The following is an 8,785-nucleotide window of genomic DNA, read 5'->3' on the forward strand; positions in this document are numbered from 1 at the left end:
CATTAGCTCGGTGACCTGCTCCCGCATACGGCCCACACAATTCTCAATCTGTTCCCGACGCCTCTGTTCCTCTGTGGGTGACAAAAGTTTGGGGATTAATAAATCGATAATGAAGCAACATTGTCAAAAATCAAAAAACAAGAAAACACAAACTTACAAGCTTGTGGTCCAAAAATACATTACACGGATAAAACCCAGAACCCCAAAATGTCGTATGCCAAAAATACAAGGGCCCTAAAAAAAGGCACACAGGTGTGATATGTGTATGGTGACATCAGCAGGAACAGGTAAAGACAACCCCCAAAAATACCCTAAGGCGAAAAAAAAAAAAAAAAAATGGGGACGACACATGATTACATACAAACAGTTTGTGGTGTCCAAAATAAACTTTAAAAACATACCGTTCTCCAAAACGAGAGAGCCAGAAGCCACTCCCTGGACCACCTCGGAGGTGGCTAGATTCCCCAACCCGAGGGGCAAGGTGTTTTCGCCATCCTGGGAGGGGGTAATTGGAGGAGGGACGGATGGAGGAGAGGGGGAATTGGGCTGGAGGGGAAGTAGGGCAGAAATTTCGGCCACAGGGTCTGGGGAGGAGGGGGGAATAGAGGAATTGGGGGTTGGAGAGAGGGGCCGGGACCGGCGTCTTGTGTGGCGATGCCGCCGTAGTGTTTGCTGTGCCCCTAAAAAATGACCAAAAAATTGTTGTTAGTTTCAACAGGAAACCAAAAAAAAAAAAAAAAAATATAGGACAGACATGAAAACATGCACATGCAGATATGACTACAATGACTCAATAGGACAGACATGAAAACATGCTCAGAATGAGGGCCGGGCTCCATTTTCATGGAGCGTCCTCCTGGACGCTCGTATAGCTGTGGGTCACCACCCACAGGCTATACGAGCGTGCATTGTGATGGCCGCGATGGTCGAGACCATCGCGACCATCGAATTTGCGAGCCGGAGCCTGCGGTTGAGGTTTTCAACCGCAAGCTCCGGAGTGATTTTGGCTCTATCAGAGCCAAAATCACTCCCACTGACATCACTAGTGATGTCAGTGGGCCGGCTTCTGACGGGAGGCGTTCCCGTGGGAACGCCCCCGTCAGGGAGGCACGCCCCCGGCACGCCCACCAAAGGGGGCGTGCTGTCAATCAACATTGACAGCACGCCCCCTTTGATCGGACACAACGAGCGAAGGACTTTCCTTCGCTCGTCGCGTCTGGCGCATGCGCGCGACGGAGCTCCCTCCGTCGTGCGCATGCTCAGTCCATAACATCGACCCACTTGCGAGCGGATAGCCGCTCGCGAGTGGGTCTGAATCAGGCCCTATGACTCAATAGGACAGACATGAAAACATGCACACGCAGTTAGGGCCCACAAGATATACTTGAAAACCACAGTCCAGAACACTTACTTTCCGCAATCTGCATGCGAAAGCATGCCAGCAAGCGGGGCGTCCGCCGGTGCAGGTCCGACCACCTGCGCTCCAGCTGGCCAATATGTCGGCGTGAGCCGATGGAGCGCAGGCGTCGACGTACCTCCGCATATGCGGAACGCTTGCGCCTGTTGGAGATGGGTGGCGGCTGACTGGTGATCCTCCTGTCCATCACCTCCGTCAGCACCAGCAGTTCGCGCCTGGTGAATGCGGCGGGTCTCATGATGGCAATGGTGTTTTTTTTTCAAAATATTTTTAATAAAGCACCACAAAAAAATTTGATTGGCTAATGTATTTGGGAAATTAACAGGACAAATTCTATTGGTTACTGTATGAGTCATGTGTTCGACAGGGCCACAAATCTCTTGAGAGTTATGATTGGCTTGATGCAGTGACATGCGTAAGCAAATTTAAATAAAGAAATGAACCACAGAAAAATTGTGGGGAGACAAACAAATAGAACAATTGTTTAATTGGGGCTAACATGTCTTTGGAACAATAAAAGCGAAGGTTTCAGCCGTACGTATTCTGCGAGCAAATACAAACACGGACAAGATTAAAGTTTATTGCATTGTGTTGAAAAAAAAAAAACAATTAAGCTAATTGATACATTGATTGGCATGATACGATTGAGGGAGGTAGGCCGAAAAAACGAGCAGGTAATCGGAATCTGACAGTCCCACTTCCGGTTTGTACTTGTGCGTGCGTTCCCTTCAAGCCATTTCGGGGATGTACGCTCGCTATTTGGCACGCTCGTTAGTCAGAGGAGGGGTCGCCTGAGTTTGGGGCGGATTTTTAGCTGCGTAGGAAAAAACGAGCGAGTGCTTGAATTTAAATATTTTTTTACGTACGGCGAACGTGCGTACGCCCACTTGCGAGTGGCTCTGAATGAGGGCCGTAGTCTTTGTTCTGTGTCCAAATAGCCATGGCTGAATTGGAGCATAGGCACGTGCCTTGCGGGAAATCCAATACTGGACTCCTCTGAAGCCCAGATCTTTGTCCAACGTGTGACACCAGGGCTGCTTCTAGGTAGAGATGTGCACTGTTTTGGTTTTGGATCTGTTTTTTTTACAGAAAACAAAAACAGCTGAAATTATATAATTTGGACCTGTTTACATGCAATCCAAAACCAGAGTTTGGTTTTTAAACTCGGTACCCCAAAGTTATTCCGAACTCGGACTCGGTTTGACTCTGAACCCCTAAATTCAGTTGTTGTCGGTTCTCTGGTAACCAAACCCGCACATCTCGACTTCTAGGCCTTGTGACAACCAATACCACAAAAAAATCCTGCCTGAAAATCGATGTTAAAGTTATTTATGATATATTAGTGGTAATTAAAACTTCTTTCCAGCATTATCTGACAGGAAGCACGGTATTATCTAAATTAGCCAGTAAATATATAAAACGGACAAGGCCGGCTCCCTGACCAACATTTTTTTTCCTGTTGCCTTAAACAAAGCAGAATAAAGGACTGAAAAACAAAGCTCTAAACTATGAAGAATTTCTCTGTTTTTCGATCCTCCAGACAATTGTTAAAAACACAGAGTTTTATGATATCCAGTAATGTAGCGTCTATATGAATCTATGTATTATTTCCTAGAATAGACTGGCTCAGGGTCCTCTCAGGACCCACATACTGTAATCTGTGTTATTAACTCTGTCTTTGAGATTAAGTGCAATGAACTTTGTGGTTTTGGCGCGGGCCTTGATGAACTGTGGTTCACATCAGATACTCTAAATCATTTGGATTCAACCTTCTTTTCAATCATCAAGCCTTAAGTTCGTATAGACAAACAGGATTTTGTCACCTCCCCAGCCCTCGTCTTAGGCACAAGCTAAGTGCTATTAGGGTAGAATCCAATTCTGCATACTGTGCCCCTTCCAGGAATTAAAGGGATCCTGGCATTCATTTTGGGAACATTAGTAGTTTTGTTTATATCAATACCAGGAGGCACTTCTGACGGTGCCAGAGTGATAGCGACGAAGATTCTGGACCAATTCCATCTAGGCAATCACGGTACCAGCACTCAGCCCTGTAAGATGCTGTTAAACTACAAATGGTCAAAATTAATTTTCTATTGTGCAAAAATTTGATGGCGTAAGTAACAACATGAGATCTTTAATAAAATTTAAACTAAAATATTGCACTTAACAATTTTGCAAACTTTAGCAAGTACTAGATAAAAGTATTGCTACTGAATTGTGCAGTATCCCGGTAAGCTTTGACCTCTCAACAGGTGACCTTAATGACCTTGATGGTAATACTTTCCTCCATTTAGCATATGATGCTGAATGGAGGACCTTGATGGAATTACTTGCTAATGACCTTGATGGTAATACTTTCCTCCATTCAGCATTGGGTGCTGTTAATGACCTTGATGGTAATACTTGCCTCCATTCAGCAAACAGTGATGTTAATGAGCTTGATGGTAGTACTTACCTTCATTCAGTAACAGGTGCTGTTAATGGCCGTGATGATAATACTGGATATGTACAGGATGCATTTATGAAGCCAGAACACAAACAGCTTACTGCTTTTACCACTCATGGCAATAGGTAATTCATTTCAATGGGGTTCATAGCATATGTGCTTCATGTAGGAGCCCCATTGAAATGGTCAGGCTTCTAAAATGAATGGAAGATGCTCATTTCATGAAATAATTTAATAAGTCAAAATAGAGTGTTTCAATACCAAAATTCCTCAAACAGCCCAAAAAATAGACAGCTAGACCCAGGTCTCAAAACAGCAAGTGGTGTAATGGACGTAGTGTTCCCCTACTAGGGTGGAATATAGCCCCAGAATAAACTACCTGAGTGGGAGTGGACCCCACTAATAATAACAAGCATGGTGTCCACCTGTCATAGCAGGAACCATTCCATACTTGTAAGGTTTTTGTATAGGTGCCCACAAAAAAAATGCAGATTGACCCCCCTCTCAAAAACTACCGGCAACATGCTGAAATGTGCTGAAGTTCTTCCTGGAGCCCTTGGGCTCTGGGTATTGTTGTAATGAAGAATGCTAATTTTGTCACCTCAGTAGTCCTAATATAAAGGTAAAACGTCAATAAAAGTTCATTCTATTATACTAACATAATAAAAAAGCACAGAACATGATTTTATTTTTCAAATTGAAACTCTTCATTCACTATTTTTTTATTAAATAAATTATTATATGATGCATTTATATTCCAAATTAATAATTTTCTTGTAATTCAAAAATGTCCTTATTTTGTAATCCAATGGAATAGGAAAATCTTCTTGTAATCTATGTAAACATTCTTCATTTATAAACTAAGGTATTCTCCTGTGATCCAGAACTCAGATGCAGAACAACAATGAGCTAATGTTTTCTTCACTAGCTGCAATGTGATTGGCTGTTAGGGGAGACCAGGGGAGTCCTGACGACTACTTGCTTTGATCAAACATCAATAGAGATGAATTCAGTTTGCTGGAAAAATGAACAATGATGGAGAACTCATTCATCAAGGTCCTATTTATTTCAATGAACTTCAATGTAATGAATGGGCCCCTGGAATTATTGGGCCAAAGGCCCTCTATACATCCTCTCTAGGTGAACTCATCAGCTCTTTTGACCTCCATTATCATCTCTATGCTGATGATACTGAGATCTACCTTCCCTCACCTGATCTCTCCCCCTCTCTACTGACTCGTATCTGACTCGTATCTCCAACTGTCTCTCTGCTATCTCTTCCTGGATGTCCCAGCGATTTCTTAAACTTATTATGTCTAAGGTTGAGCTGATCATCTTCCCACCCTCCCACATAACCTCACTTTCCACTATTTCTTTATCAATTGATGGCACAACTATCCCATCTAGCCCCAAAGTGCGCTGTCTTGGAGTTACCCTGGACTCATCCCTCTATTTCAAACCACATATCCAGAACCTCTCGCAGTCCTGCCATTTCCATCTCAAAAACATTTCCAAGATCAGACCCTATCTCACCCAGGATGCTATTAAACCCTCATACACTCACTGGTCATCTCCAGATTTGACTACTGTAACCTCCTCCTATCTGGCCTCCCCAAATCCCATCTCTCTCCTCTCCAGTCTGTCCTCAATGCTGCTGCTTGACTCATCTTTCTCTCCAAATGCTCTACATCTGCCTCCCCTCTCCACAAGCCCTCCACTGGCTTCACTTCCCTTTCAGAACCCAATTCAAGGTTCTCACACTCACTTACAAAGCCCTCACCCAATCTTCTCCCATTTACATCTCTGATCTCATCTCCCTTCACTCTCCTGTCCGCCCTTCATGCCAACTGATTACTTCCTCCCACTGCCGCCTCCAAGATCTTGCATGTGCTACTCCCCACCTTTGGAACTCTCTGCCACTCCCCATCAGACTCTCTACCTCTCTACAATCATTCAAACAGGCTCTCAAGACCCACTACGACCCTAACTGTGTGGAATGTGTATATTCTCCCTCTGCTATGCGTGGGTTTCCTCCGGGTACTCCGGTTTTCTCCCACAATCCAAAAATTTACTGGCAGGTTAATTGGCTCCCAACAAAAATGATCCCTAGTGCATATGTCTGTGTGCATGTGGTAGGGAATATAGATTTTAAGCTCCACTGGGGCAGGGACTGATGTGAATGGCCAAATATTCTCTGTATAAGCACTGCGGGAATATGTGTGCGCTATATAAATAACTGGTAATAATAAAAATAAATAAGATCCACTACTTCGTTAAAGACTTCCAGCTCTCATCCTAACTTACTGCTATATGTTCCTTACTACCCATCTTCCCCATCTGTTTCACACCTGTTTGTCTGCCCCTACCTTTTAGAATGTAAGCTCTTCCGAGCAGGGCCCTCTACCCTCTTGTGCTTCTCCCTACTTTACTTTCATCTACTTCTTACTCCCCACTAGGGCACCTAACACTTGGTTGCTTATGCTCTGCTGCTTATGTCGGTGTTATGGTCTCTAATGTATATTATCCATGTCCTTGTTCTTTATTGTATTGTATTGTACTGTAAGTCACTGATCACCTATTTGTTAATGTACTTTGTAAGGCGCTGCAGAACACTTGTGGCGCCATATAAATAAATGATAATAAAAATAATAATAATAATAATAGGAAAAATATAACGCTGGTCAAACCTCTCACACTGTATCTCCCAATGTGATGAATGGACTTTTGCCCGCCTTGCACCAGTTTGTGGACACAAAAATATTACACACCAGCCTGAGTCATTGAGCTGGTAATACTTTAGAAGCCCAAGAATGATATTAGGTACATAACCAATAAACAATCAGTTATAATTCTAAATTAAAAACACGTAAACCAGAGATGAGGTTAAAAGGTCACAGCTGGTATTTATCAAATTAAATAGTTATCCTAAAGAAATTGAGTGGCTGAGAAAGCATTACATTATTGGCTGTAGCCTAATAGAAAACGACTACAAAACCCTTGAGGTAGATGTAAACCCCTGACAACCTAAGTTGCATGGGCTCAACATCCCTTTATTGACATAGCACTACCAGGCCCAACCACTGGGAGGAACCCTGAGTCCCACCTTTTGGCAGAGTCAACTCACCCTGCAAAAGAGAGATGCTCCACAGCTACTACTTGTTCCACAAATAGGCTGTCGAGAAGCAATGCTTACCTGCCCTGCTGTGCCACATCTGAAAAGCAAAAGTTATGTGATACCCCACTGCTAGGGAGTGGAGTTGCAGTCGAGGAGAGAGAGAGGGGACTTTGTTTGCCAAGGAGACCGGGTTCACGGACTTCAGCTGAGCCTTATGCAAGGCAACAACCCTGGGAAATGCTGTGTGGCAGACTCCAGCATAAAGGAGTCACCACGAGCCAGGGCAATATGTAAAAGGAGCTGTGAGGCACGTAGGCAGTCTGAGGAGAGCATGGGAAAGAAAGGTCCATGCTGAAGGCTATCATTGAGGTGCCTCTGTAAGTGGCACCAATAGAGATTAATACAATTCAAGTCCCCATTGGATGGAGGAGAGCTAATTCACAGCCCAGTGATCACTGCTGCCGAGGATTAGTGTTTGTTGATGTTGTGTCTTGTCAGAGAGAAAGGGGAAGGATATTCCAGGACCTGATGCTACAAGGCCCTGGACACCTTCAAGTACCAAAGGCGAATTACCTCTCAAAGTATACCACAGTCAGAGCTAATTTATATGCATTAATTAACTGCCTGCTCTGCTGCTCCAAATCAGAGAGAGAAGCAGGTGTAGGGTTGGAAAGTTTAGAAGATACATTATAATATGTATGTGCCAGAAGTAGAGGAAGCATTATTCCCCACATTGATTACTTGTTAAGCGCATTGAATTCTTTGTTAAGGATTGGAATAAACAGCCTGAATTTGGATTAGACTCAGGCAAAGGTAAATAAGAGATCTGTTAAAATCACCCAACCCTTTGGTGATGTGTCCCTTTCAAAGAAATAATTTCAGGGGTCAGTAAGGAACAACTAATATTCAATAAAGGAAATAAAACTTTGCATTAAAAGTGTCTATTTACTGTGTTCGGGCACTGGGAACCCTTGTCTCTCTGCCAAAGGGGTAGTGGTGGTCAGGATGTGGAGTGGCTGTCAGAAGAAAAAGAACCAGAAGATTGTCCCTCTTTCAAAGTAACTTCATCCTGTAACCATGCCTCATTATCCGACATCAGTTCTTATAAGGGGGGTATTAAATAAACACAGAACAAACCGGTTGCCACACAAAAACGGGAAGGATGGCGGGGAAATGTGTAAACAAAGAGGAAGCAGGAAGAAGATCCAGCCCATTAAATAACCTTCCCCTAAATAACATCTAATTGGCTGATTAAAACAAACTGTATACCAACTGTGATTTAGGCACGGAGAAAGTTGTTGATGGGAGATATATATGCCTAAGCTTCTGTCTGGTAGATAATCAGCTAGCTAGCAACCTTGATTGTCAGACCACCTGTGAGAGGCTGATAAAAGGTCAATCAATTTCTCTGATCACTCGCTCACTGCCTTTGGAGCAGGTTGGAGGCTTGCTGAGAGACACTGTTGCTGTTTTTGTGTTTCGGACACTAGGTCTTTCCACCCGAGAGAGGAAATTATTTGTTTAGTTAGAGCTGGTCAGGTTAGGATTTCAGATCGGATGGTTGGGATCTGATGGGCTGCACACGCTATCTCATTCCTGACCTCCTGATCTTGTTGAAGACATCTGCAGACATCACACACTGAGCTAAAAGTTACTCAGTGTATACTGGTGGGAAGCGGTTCGATTCCCGGCAGCGCCTGGCCAACCACAGCAGAGTTCCCGGCAGCGGAAGCCCGACAGCGCTGGAAATCCCAATCGTCGATAGGTAAGTATTGACTAACCTAACCCCCTAACCCTACTTAGGGGT

Source organism: Taudactylus pleione, unplaced genomic scaffold (assembly GCF_031769625.1).
Source record: "Taudactylus pleione unplaced genomic scaffold, aTauple2 ptg000318l, whole genome shotgun sequence".
Classification (NCBI taxonomy): Eukaryota; Metazoa; Chordata; class Amphibia; order Anura; family Myobatrachidae; genus Taudactylus; species Taudactylus pleione.